This window comes from Labrus mixtus, unplaced genomic scaffold (assembly GCF_963584025.1).
Source record: "Labrus mixtus unplaced genomic scaffold, fLabMix1.1 SCAFFOLD_72, whole genome shotgun sequence".
NCBI lineage: Eukaryota > Metazoa > Chordata > Actinopteri > Labriformes > Labridae > Labrus > Labrus mixtus.
In genome coordinates, this window is record NW_026870160.1 from 212,501 (window position 1) to 225,000 (window position 12,500).

At 43.7% G+C, this 12,500-nt stretch overlaps 7 non-coding genes and 4 pseudogenes across 7 annotated transcripts; all 11 read left to right on the top strand.

Annotated features, from left to right (window-relative positions):
• Nucleotides 1-15: 15 nt before the first annotated feature.
• Nucleotides 16-135, top strand: LOC132964792 (5S ribosomal RNA; annotated as a pseudogene).
• A 122-nt stretch (nt 136-257) lies between these two features.
• On the top strand, nt 258-366 carry LOC132965039 (5S ribosomal RNA; annotated as a pseudogene).
• A 121-nt stretch (nt 367-487) lies between these two features.
• On the top strand, nt 488-606 carry LOC132965301 (5S ribosomal RNA). The gene has a single exon (XR_009669926.1). It is a non-coding gene; the product is annotated as a 5S ribosomal RNA (ribosomal RNA).
• A 354-nt stretch (nt 607-960) lies between these two features.
• Nucleotides 961-1,079, top strand: LOC132965144 (5S ribosomal RNA). Its single transcript, XR_009669778.1, has one exon. It is a non-coding gene; the product is annotated as a 5S ribosomal RNA (ribosomal RNA).
• A 123-nt stretch (nt 1,080-1,202) lies between these two features.
• LOC132965418 (5S ribosomal RNA) lies at nt 1,203-1,321 on the top strand. Its single transcript, XR_009670033.1, has one exon. It is a non-coding gene; the product is annotated as a 5S ribosomal RNA (ribosomal RNA).
• Nucleotides 1,322-1,442: 121 nt separating this feature from the next.
• LOC132965352 (5S ribosomal RNA) lies at nt 1,443-1,561 on the top strand. The gene has a single exon (XR_009669974.1). It is a non-coding gene; the product is annotated as a 5S ribosomal RNA (ribosomal RNA).
• Nucleotides 1,562-1,682: 121 nt separating this feature from the next.
• LOC132964749 (5S ribosomal RNA) lies at nt 1,683-1,801 on the top strand (annotated as a pseudogene).
• A 121-nt stretch (nt 1,802-1,922) lies between these two features.
• Nucleotides 1,923-2,041, top strand: LOC132965078 (5S ribosomal RNA). The gene has a single exon (XR_009669714.1). It is a non-coding gene; the product is annotated as a 5S ribosomal RNA (ribosomal RNA).
• Nucleotides 2,042-2,162: 121 nt separating this feature from the next.
• LOC132965142 (5S ribosomal RNA) lies at nt 2,163-2,281 on the top strand. The gene has a single exon (XR_009669776.1). It is a non-coding gene; the product is annotated as a 5S ribosomal RNA (ribosomal RNA).
• Nucleotides 2,282-7,377: 5,096 nt separating this feature from the next.
• On the top strand, nt 7,378-7,496 carry LOC132965523 (5S ribosomal RNA; annotated as a pseudogene).
• A 122-nt stretch (nt 7,497-7,618) lies between these two features.
• LOC132965479 (5S ribosomal RNA) lies at nt 7,619-7,737 on the top strand. The gene has a single exon (XR_009670064.1). It is a non-coding gene; the product is annotated as a 5S ribosomal RNA (ribosomal RNA).
• The last annotated feature ends 4,763 nt before the right edge of the window (nt 7,738-12,500 follow it).

The following is a 12,500-nucleotide window of genomic DNA, read 5'->3' on the forward strand; positions in this document are numbered from 1 at the left end:
CTGCACAAAATAATGGCTTACGGTCATACCACCCTGAACTCGTCCGATCTCGTCCGATCTCGGAAACTAAGCAGGGTCGTGCCTGGTTAGTACTTGGATGGGAGACCGCCTGTGGAATACCAGATGCTGTAAGCTGTTTCATTTTTTTGATCATGTGTTTTTTTTTTATCATATAGAGACATATTCACATGTCCAAAAATTCAGCCAGAATCAAGGGCATGACATCTTTAAAAGGCCCCTTTCTGCACACAATAATGGCTTACGTCCAAACCACCCTGAACTCGTCCGATCTCAGAAGCAAAGCAGGGTCGGGCCTGGTTAATACTTGGATGGGAGACCGCCTAGGAATACCAGGTGCTGTAAGCTTTTTCATTTTTTTGATCATATGTTTTTTTTTATCATAGAGAGACATATTCACATGTCCAAAAATTCAGCCAGAATCAAGGGCGTGACATCTTTCAAAGGCCCCTGTCTGCACACAATAACAGCTTACGGCCATACCACCCTGAACATGCCTGATCTCGTCCGATCTCGGAAGCTAAGCAGGGTAGGGCCTGGTTATTACTTGGATGGGAGACCGTCTGGGAATACCAGGTGCTGTAAGTTTTTTAATTTTTTTGATCATATGTTTTTTTTTTATCATATAGAGACATATTCACATGTCCAAAAATTCAGCCAGAATCAAGGGCATGACATCTTTAAAAGGCCCCTTTCTGCACACAATAATGGCTTAAGGACATACCACCCTGAACTTGTCCGATCTCGGAAGCTAAGCAGCGTCTGGCCTGGTTAGTACTTGGATGGGAGACCGCCTGGGAATACCAGGTGCTGTAAGCTTTTTCATTTTTTTTGATCATATGTTCTTTTTTTATCATATAGAGACATATTCACATGTCCAAAAATTCAGCCAGAATCAAGGGCATGAGATCTTTAAAAGGCCCCTGTCTGCACACAATAATGGCTTACGGCCATACCACCCTGAACACGCCTGATCTCGTCCGATCTCGGAAGCTAAGCAGGGTCGGGCCTGGTTAGTAGTTGGATGGGAGACCGCCTGGGAATACCAGGTGCTGTAAGCTTTTTCATTTTTTTGATCATATGTTTTTTTTTTTATCATATAGAGACATATTCACATGTCCAAAAATTCAGCCAGAATCAAGGGCATAACATCTTTAAAAGGCCCCTGTCTGCACTCAATAATGGCTTACGGCCATACCACCCTTAACACGCCCGATCTCGTCCCATCTCGGAAGCTAAGCAGGGTCGGGCCTGGTTAGTACTTGAATGGGAGACCGCCTGGGAATACCAGATGCTGTAAGCTTTTTTTATTTTTTTGATCATATGTTTTTTTTATCATAGAGAGACATATTCACATGTCCACAAATTCAGCCAGAATCAAGGGCATGACATCTTTAAAAGGCCCCTGTCTGCACACAATAATGGCTTACGGCCATACCACCCTGAACACGCCCGATCTCGTCCGATCTCGGAAGCTAAGCAGGGTCGGGCCTGGTTAGTACTTGGATGGGAGACCACCTGGGAATACCAGGTGCTGTAAGCGTTTTCATTTTTTTGATCATATGTTTTTTTTTATCATATAGAGACATATTCACATGTCCAAAAATTCAGCCAGAATCAAGGGCATGACATCTTTAAAAGGCCCCTTTCTGCACACAATAACAGCTTACGGCCATACCACACTTAACACGCCCGATCTCGTCCGATCTCGGAAACTAAGTAGGGTCGTGCCTGGTTAGTACTTGAATGGGAGATCGCCTGGGAATACCAGATGCTGTAAGCTTTTTTTATTTTTTTGATCATATGTTTTTTTTATCATAGAGAGACATATTCACATGTCCACAAATTCAGCCAGAATCAAGGGCATGACATCTTTAAAAGGCCCCTGTCTTCACACAATAATGGCTTACGGCCATACCACCCTGAACACGCCCGATCTCGTCCGATCTCGGAAGCTAAGCAGGGTCGGGCCTGGTTAGTACTTGGATGGGAGACCACCTGGGAATACCAGGTATTGTAAGCTTTTTCATTTTTTTGATCATATGTTTTTTTTTATCATATAGAGACATATTCACATGTCCAAAAATTCAGCCAGAATCAAGGGCATGACATCTTTAAAAGGCCCCTGTCTGCACACAGTAATGGCTTATGGCCATACCACCCTGAACACGCCTGATCTCGTCCGATCTCGGAAGCCAAGCAGGGTAGGGCCTGGTTAGTACTTGGATGGGAGACCGCCTGGGAATACCAGGTGCTGTAAGCTTTTTCATTTTTTTGATCATATTTTTTTTTTTTTTATCATATAGAGACATATTACTGAGCAGAGCAGCGAGCAGCACCTGAGCAGAGCAGCGAGCAGCACCTGAGCAGAGCAGCGAGCAGCACCTGAGCAGAGCAGCGAGCAGCACCTGAGCAGAGCAGCGTACTACGGTGAGCGTATTGCATAATTGCTTGTTCTGTTCTCCTCTGCACTGTGTTACTGTGTACCTACTCTTAGCTTAGCCTAGCAGTTAGCTTTACAATGGCTTCTTTTTCTGTCTCTCCCTCTCCTGCTCTCTCCTGCTCTATGTGTCAGATGTTAAGTTATTCCTCGTCCTCCTTTAGTGATAATGATACTTGTAAGAAATGTAGTTTATTTTTAGCTTTGGAGGCGAGGGTGTCTGAGTTAGAGAGACGGCTCCGCACCATTGAGTCGGAGTCATCGTATGCAGCAGTAGTTAGCCAGCCACCTGTAGCCGGTGCGGGCCGACATAGCTTGGCTTCCCCCCCGGTAACTCCCGAGCAGCCGGGAGGCAGTGGCTGGGTTACTGTCCGAGGGAAGCATAGTCGAAAATCGAAGCACACGGTTCCCCACCAACCACTTCACGTTTCAAACATATTTTCCCCACTCAGCGACACACCCGCTGAGAATAAAACTCTGATTATTGGAGACTCCATAGTCCGAAACGTGAAGCTAGCGAAGTCAGCGGGCATAGTTAGGTGTATACCCGGGGCCAGAGCGGGCGACATCGCATCTCATTTAAAGTTGCTGACAAAGACTAAAGGTAGATTTGATACAATCGTAATTCATGTCGGCACAAATGACTCCCGACTACGCCAGTCGGAAGTCACTAAGGTTAATGTGGAGTCGGTGTGTACTTTTGCTAAGACGATGTCGGACTCCGTAGTGTTCTCTGGACCCCTCCCAAATCAGACCAGTGATGACATGTATAGCCGCATGTCATCACTCAACCGCTGGCTGTCGAGGTGGTGTCCAGCACACGATGTGGGCTTCATAGATAACTGGCAGTCTTTTTGGGGAAAACCTGGTCTGCTAGCTAGAGATGGCATCCATCCCACTTTGGACGGTGCAGCTCTATTATCTAGAAACATAGCAGAGGTTATTAGTCCAAAACCCTGACAACAACTCAGAGTTCAGACCAGGAGGCAGAGCTGCAGTCTTACACACTTCTCTGCGCCTCCCTTAGATTTGTCTCCCAGTCACTATAGCTGTAATTCTGAATCGAACTGTAGTTATACTATAGGTACTGTGTCTGTCCCCCGGCCCAGACCCATTTTTATAAGTCATCCAAACGGCGTGAATCATCAGAATCTGATTAGAATCAAAACTACGAATACGATTTTGCTACAAGATCGGAGGATTCACTGCGGACTTTTGAACATTAGGTCCTTAGCATCCAAGTCTGTTTTAGTGAATGATCTGATATCAGATCAGCACATTGATTTACTTTTTTTGACTGAAACCTGGCTGTGTCGAGATGAATATGTTAGTTTGAATGAATCCACTCCTCCCAGTCATTTTAATACTCATATACCTCGAGACACCGGACGAGGTGGTGGAGTAGCAGCTATTTTTAATTCCAGTCTTTTAGTTAACCCTCGACCAAAGCTGAATTTTTCTTCTTTTGAAAGCCTTGTTCTTAGTCTTCCACATCCAGTCTCAAGAACCTTTCAGCCAGTTCTAGTTGCTGTAGTTTACCGCCCTCCTGGCCCATATTCTGAGTTTTTATCTGAGTTTGCAGAATTTTTATCAGACTTAGTCCTTAGCAGTGATAGAATAATTGTTGTAGGTGACTTCAATATCCATGTGGATGTTGAAAATGATAGCCTGAGCACAGCTTTCATGTCACTATTAGACTCTATTGGTTTCACCCAGGGTGTAAACGAACCTACTCATCATTTTAACCACACCCTGGATCTTGTTTTAGCTTATGGAATTGAAATCCATAACCTTACAGTTTTCCTAGAAAATCCTCTGCTATCAGACCATTTTTTTATTACATTTGATTTTGTCCTACTAGAATTACCTCTGCCTGGAAGAGGTGTGCTTTCTAGAAGTTTGTCGGATAGTGCTGTGGCTAGATTTAAGGAAGCTATTTCAGCTGTTTTTGATTCAGTACCGTGTTTCAACCCAGTTGGAAACTCTTACGATAGCTTTAGTCCCTCTCAGCTAGATCAGTTTGTTGATAGTGCAGTGGATTCACTGAGAGTTACTCTGGATTCGATTGCTCCCCTGAAACAGAAGGTTGTCAAGCGGCGGAGAGTGGCTCCATGGTTTAACTCAGAAACCCGTACTCTGAAACAATCATCACGGAATTTTGAAAGAATATGGCGTTCGACCAAAACGGTAGAATCTCGTTTTTTCTGGCAGGATAGTCATAGAAGATATATGAAGGCTCTACGTCACGCCCGAGCTGCCTACTACTCCTCTCTAATCGAGGAAAACAAAGGCAATCCTAGATACCTTTTCAGCACTGTAGCCAGGCTGACAGAGAGTCATGGCTCCATTGAGCCTTGTATTCCTCTAGCCCTCAGCAGTAATGATTTCCTTAGCTTTTTCAACAACAAAGTTCTAGACATCAGAGACAAAATTGGTAACCTCCTGCCCTTACCTGGTGCAGATACGTCTGATACGGCAGAGACAGTTCCTGGACCAGATATTAGTCTCGACTGTTTTTCTCCAATCGACCTTTCAGAGCTACATTCCATTTTTTCTGCATCGAAACCGTCAACCTGTATTTTGGACCCAATCCCAACCAAGCTGTTTAAGGAAGTCTTTCCCTTAGTTAGCAACTCCATATTAGATATGATCAATATGTCTTTACTGGCAGGCTATGTACCACAGACATTTAAAGTAGCGGTAATCAAACCTCTACTTAAAAAGCCTACTCTGGACTCAGGAACTCTGGCTAACTACAGACCTATATCCAACCTTCCTTTTATCTCGAAGATCCTGGAGAAGGTGGTAGCTAAACAGCTGTGTGACTTTCTCCATGACAACAGTTTATTTGAAGAGTTCCAGTCAGGATTTAGAGTCCACCATAGCACTGAGACTGCACTAGTTAGAGTTACAAACGATCTACTTCTAGCCTCAGACAGGGGACTTCTGTCTGTGCTCGTCTTGTTAGATCTTAGTGCTGCTTTTGACACCATTGACCATCGGATCCTGTTGTACAGACTGGAGCATTTGCTTGGAATTACAGGGACTGCTTTAAGTTGGTTTGAATCCTACTTATCAGACCGATCTCAGTTTGTACATGTTAATGATGAGTCCTCTATGCACACTAAAGTTTGCCATGGAGTCCCACAAGGTTCAGTGCTTGGACCAATTCTTTTTACATTATATATGCTTCCTCTGGGAAATATTATGAGGAAACACTCCATACAGTTTCATTGTTATGCAGATGATACTCAGCTTTATGTATCAATGAAGCCCGATGGTACCAGTCAGTTATGTCAGCTAGAAACATGCCTTAAGGACGTTAGGACCTGGATGACCAGAAATTTTTTGCTACTTAACTCAGACAAGACTGAAGTTATTGTGCTAGGCCCTAAGAACCTCAGAGAGACTTTTTCTAGTGATGTGACTGTCCTTAATGACATCAGCCTGGCATCTAGCACCACTGTTAGGAATCTAGGAGTTATTTTTGATCAAGATATGTCTTTTAGCTCTCACATCAGTCAAGTTTCAAGAACAGCCTACTTTCACCTTCGTAATATATCCAAGATCAGGAATATCCTGTCGCAAAGTGATGCAGAAAAACTAGTTCATGCATTTGTTACCTCCAGACTGGATTATTGTAACTCTCTTTTGTCAGGGTGCTCTGGCAAATCTCTAAAGACTCTTCAACGGGTCCAGAATGCTGCAGCTCGTGTACTGACCAGAACCAGGAAATGGGACCACATTACTCCTGTCCTGGCTTCTCTGCACTGGCTCCCTATACAGTCTAGAATAGAATTCAAGATCCTTCTTCTCACCTACAAAGCTCTAAATGGCCAGGCACCATCTTATCTTAAGGAGCTACTAGTGCCGTACTGTCCCTTGAGAGCGTTGCGGTCCCGGAGTGCAGGCCTGCTGGTGGTACCTACAGTCTCCAAGTGTACTATGGGGGGTAAAGCCTTCAGTTATCGGGCTCCTCTCCTCTGGAACCGCCTTCCAGCCGGGGTCCGGGAGGCAGACACAGTCTGTATTTTTAAGATTAGACTTAAAACTTTCCTTTTTGATAAATCTTATAGTTAGGGCTGGTGCTGGTGTAGACCAGCTCTTAGTTATGCTGCTATAGGCTTAGACTACCGGGGGAACTGGCACCTTGAGCTCCTCTCTCTCTCTCTCTCTGTCTCTCTCTCTCTGCATATACAGTACATCATATTACTGCATGTATCTATCTATAAATCTCAGTCACTAACCACCTACTTTCCTGGGAGCTCTTGAGCTCCCCTAGGCTCCTCAAGATCATCGGTTGACGGCTTGCCAGAACAACCCCCACCCCACCACTACCCCCTCCCCACCGGATCGTGGGTTGGCGGCCTGCCAGAACAACCCCCCACACCCCCTCCCCTCCCCACCGGATTGCTGATGGACGGTCTACCTCCCCCCACCCCCTTGCTCTCTATCCCTCTTCCTGCATCTTATCCCATCTCTCCCCCTATCCCTTTCCAAGCCCGGCGCAGTCTAGGCCTGTGAAGACTGTTTCGTCATGAGCCGGGGATCCGGCCGAAGATTTCTGCCTTTTAATAAGGCAGTTTTTTCTTACCACTGTAACTTTTGCTGCTTTGCTAAAGTGCTCATGATGGATAGGCCGGATCTTTGTAACATAGCAATAAGTAAGGTCCTTTACCTGCTTTTTGTAACATAACAATGAGTAAGGTCTTTTACCTGCTCTTTTGTAATGTTAACAGACAATGAGTAAGGTATTTTACCTGCTTCTTGTAAAGTGTCTCGAGATAACACTTGTTATGAGTTGACGCTATACAAATAAAAGTTGATTGATTGAGTTGATTGATATTCACATGTCCAAAAATTCAGCCAGAATCAAGGGCATGACATCTTTAAAAGGCCCCTTTCTGCACACAATAACAGCTTACGGCCATACCACCCTTAACGCGCCCGATCTCGTCCGATCTCGGAAACTAAGTAGGGTCGTGCCTGGTTAGTACTTGGATGGGAGACCGCCTGGGAATAGCAGACGCTGTAAGCTTTTTCATTTTTTTGATCATATGTTTTTTTTTTATCATATAGAGACATATTCACATGTCCAAAAATTTAGCCAGAATCAAGGGCATGACATCTTTAAAAGGCCCCTTTCTGCACACAATAATGGCTTACGGCCATACCACCCTGAACATGCCCGATCTCGTCCGATCTCGGAAGCTAAGCAGGGTCGGGCCTGGTTAGTACTTGGATGGGAGACCGCCTGGGAATACCAGGTGCTGTAAGCTTTTTCATTTTTTTTGATCATATGTTTTTTTTATCATGTAGAGACATATTCACATGTCCAAAAATTCAGCCAGAATCAAGGGCATGACATCTTTAAAAGGCCCCTCTCTGCACACAATAATGGCTTACGGCCATACCACCCTGAACACGCCCCTTTTGCTGTCAGAGTTTGTGTGGTGCTGAAGGAGAGCTGACGTGTCAGTACTGAGCAGGACAGCTGGACTAATTTGTTTGTTTTTTGGATGCGCTTTGGATTTATTTAAATACCTCAGATTGTGAGTGAATGTCCCCCAGCAGTCACTGACTGTTAGGGGGATCGTTTTTCTTTTCACCTTTTTTTCCTGTTTTTTTTCCACAATTTTGTGAAGAATTTTTGTTTTTTGTGAATGTTTGCTCGTATGTCGCGAGCAAACTCACACGGACGGATCACAAAGATGACAGGACCACGGACTGGAGAGATGGAAAAAGGAAAAGAGAACGGACAACAACGTGAACAAACAAACATGGCACTGAAACAAAGGAATGGATTAAACGACAACGAGAAGAACGACGGACAAAAAGGACGGATGAAAACGGCAAATGAAACAGGGAACGGAATGGATGACGGAGAGAGAGGAAGAGAGAGGAGCGGCGGGCTGATTGCTCCGCATGCAGAGAATGGGAGAGGTGGCGAGAGAGCAGAAAAAGAGGAAGCAAAAGTGTCTTTTGAGAGAAAACTAACACTAAACATTGAAATGGTGGGAGACAAAGTTCCTCTAAATCACGTCATGAGCAACATAAAAATGATCTGTGGGGGCCTGCTGGCGTGCAGAACCCTGGGACCTGAAAAACTGGAGGTGACGGTGAGCAACATTAAAGGAAAGGAAAGGCTGCTGGATGGATTTAAAATCGGAGAGACCAGAGTCGTGGCGAGAGAACTAAATAATGATGAGCTGGTGGTGTCTTTTTTAAACCTGCCAGCGTATATCACAGATGAAGAAATAGTTTGGAAGCTGACGGGATGGGGAGTGAAACCGACATCACCAATAAAACGCAGAATGTGGCCTGGAACAATGATAGCTGACGGGATGAGGTTTGTCCGGGTCAGATTTAATGACCAGGTACAGTCACTCCCTTACTCCACAAAGTTTAACACTGTGATGGGGAACGAATACTTTAGAGTAATACATGATAGACAACAAAAAGTGTGCAGGATGTGCATCCAGCCGGGACACATCCTGAGAGAGTGTCCAGAATTTATGTGCCACAACTGTGGGGTGCAGGGACACTTTGCGCGAGAGTGCAGCGCGAACAGCACAAAATGCACAAACTGTAAAAAAAGAGAAAATGAATGTGAGTGTGAGAACGGAGAGGAAAGCAAGAACGAGGTGGAGGAGGTGTACGAGGATGAAGACGAGGCGGAGGAGGTGTACGAGGAGGAGGCGGAGGAGAAGGAGGTGATTGGAGCAAGCAGGAAGGAGATCAGAGAAGACGAGAACAGTGACGGAGAAATGGAGCAGAGCGGAGAGAGCGGAGGAGAACGGGCGTCAGAGTGCGAGCTGGAGACGCCGGAGCTGGCTGGAGAGGGAGGACAGCAGAAGCAGCGAAAAACGAGCGAGAGAGGGAAAAAAGGAGACGGAAGGGACGTGGCAGAAGACCCGGGGGTAAGCATGAGCACAGAGGGGAGGGAGATGCCTGAGAGTGGTGTTGGACAGGCGGGAGGGAGAAAAATCACGCTAAATAATACGGGTAAAAGCACCAGTCCCAATGAAACGGACAGCGAAATGGATGTGAGTGAACTGGCGAGTGCGCAAAAAAGACTAAGTCTTGGACAACGAAAAAAGTTGGTGAAAAAATTGAAATGTAAGGACAAATAATGACTGACAATAACCCCTGTAAATCCGTTTTTTTTGTTTTTATTTTTATGATAATGGCCTTTAATTTATTTTCGATAAACGTGAATGGACTAAGGAACAAAGAAAAAAGACATGCGATTCTTTCCTTGCAGAATGACGTTTTGTGCCTGCAGGAGACCAGGTGGGATGATTCCCTGGTGGAAGACATAAAAAAAGACTTTGTGGGCCATATTTTCTGCTCCAATGGCACGTCGAGGGCGAGAGGAGTGGCGGTTTTAGTCAAAACGGGTCGGGTAACAGGGGTAAATTTGGTTTATGGAGACAAAGAAGGAAGAATAATAGTAATAGACTGTGTGTATGAAACGAAAAATATAAGAATCATAAATATATATGCACCGAATGGAGAAAAAGAAAGGAAAACATTCTTCATTGCAATAAGCAAATGGTGGGAAAGGAATTGTATAATAATCGGTGACTTTAATGTGGCGATGACACCCACCGATGTGTCAAAAAATAATGTGTTTAAGGGGGATGTGAGCAGGGGGACACTTAAAGATATAATGATAACGAAACAATGCATTGATATTTGGAGATTGCTACATCCATGGGAGAGGGTGTTCTCCAGGAGACAAATTGTTCTGAATAGATTAAAACAATCTAGAATAGATTATGCTTTGGTGACATGCGAGGTAGTGAGGTGGATTAAAGAAGTTGAATATAAAACTAATATGTGGAGCGATCACGCTGGAATAGAAATCACGTTTAGAAAAGAAACGAATGTACGTAAAGGAGGGATATGGTGCTTTAATGCAAGCTTGCTGGATGATGGAATGTTTGTGAAAAGTATGGAAAGATTGTTGAATGATGTGGGATATGAGTGGAATGAGAGTGAAGATATGAATGTGTGGTGGGATAGTGTAAAAGTCAGAATTAAAAAAAAGTGTATCAATTATAGTAAAGAGAAAAAGTGGAGAGAAAATAGAAAGGAAGAGAATTTGAGAAAACAACTAAGTGAGGAAATAGCATCGCTTGACAGTGTAGATAATGTAGATGTCGAAAAATACATACATTTAAAAGAACAGTTGGGAGTGATTGAACTTAAAAAGAGTAGGGGTGCAGCCATTAGGAGTAAAATACAATATATGTATGAGGGGGAGAGGAGTACAGCCTTTTTTTTAGGTCTGGAAAAACAAAAACAAAAAAGAACAGAAATAAACGAATTATTAAATGAAGCAGGTAAAAGTGTGACAGATAAAAAGGGAATTTTAGAAATAGTAAAGGGCTATTATGAAAGCCTGTTTTCGAGACAGGAGTGTGATAGCGTGAGTGTGAACAGAGCTTTGGGTGCCTTAAAGAAAAAACTAAGCGAGGACGATAAAATGTGGTGTGATTGTGAGTTTACAGAGGGAGAAATCAGAAGTGCTTTAGAGGGGTTAAACAAAAACAAAAGTCCTGGGAGCGATGGCCTAACTGCGGAATTCTACCAAGCTTTCAAAGAGCAGCTGGTGCCCTTGGTGAACAAATTGAGTAAATATATGGAAAAAGTGAAACATATACCAAAAAGTTTAGGGGAAGGGGTGGTTACTATTTTTTACAAAAACAAGGGGGACAATAAAAATCTGGACAACTACAGACCAATCAGCCTACTCAACACAGACTACAAAATCATAGCGAAAACAATAGCCAATAGAATCAGGGAGGTAATAGGAACAATCATAGAACAAACACAATCATACAGTATACCAAACAGAGACATAGCAGACTCAATCATTTCAATAAAACAGACGGTCAGGGATATGGAAGGGGAGGGGGGAATATGGCTAGGGATTGATTTAAATAAAGCTTTTGACAGAGTAGATCACGGGTTCATGGGGAAGGTGTTAGAGAAGTTTGGATTCGGGGAGAGAATGAGAGAATGGATAAATATGTTGTATACAGGAGCGGAAAGCAAGATAAAATGTAACGGGGAACTAACTGATTCTTTTAAAATATCAAGGTCAGTGAGACAAGGATGTCCGATGTCAGCGCTGTTGTACAGCTTGGTAGCAGAGCCGCTGGCAGCACTGATATCGGAAGACGTAAACATAAAAGGTATAGGTAAGGAAAACGTAAAAATAATACAGTATGCAGATGACGTGAATATAATGGTAAAAGGAGAGGAGGATATAGAATTGATATTAAAACATGTACAAACTTATGAAAGAGCATCTGGGGCAAAAGTAAATGAAAATAAGTCAGAAATTATGTTACTAGGTAAGGAATCCAATCTAGTTAATAAGTGGGGATTTAAAACGGTGTGTGAGAGAAGAAAAGTGTTGGGAGTGAATATGGGGAAAAATGAGAATGAATGTGATGATGTAACATGGAAAGAGGTGGTGGGTAAAATTAAAAAAACATTGAATTTGTGGAAAGCGAGGGGTCTATTGTTGAGAGGAAGGGTAGCCGTAACAAATGCTCTCGTGTTGTCCAAAGTGAATCATGCGCTGAGTACTTGTACGCTTCCGGACTGGGCCTTTAAGGTGATTTCAAAGACCATTAGGGACTTTATTTGGAAAAACAAAGCAGCGAGTATAGCTCACAAAACAATAATAGGGGCTAAAGATCAGGGGGGGCTAGCTTTGATTGATTTACTTACAAAAAAAGTAGCACTAAGAGTCAAATTGATAGGCAAATTTATGGACCAGAACCGGAACGTAGTTTGGAAAAACCACTTCAAACAATATCTGTGCAGTTTTGGACTCTACAACGAGGACAACCTGTACCAGATCAATAACCCGGATTCATTTAAACACTTGCCACGGTTTTTCCAGGAAGTACTCAGTGCGTGGTATCAGGTTTCATCCTGGACTGTACCAGAGTGCGGAACGAGAGGGTCAGTGCTACGACTGCCCTTCCTCTCGAGCCCGTATTTTAAAAATGGGGAGAGGGTA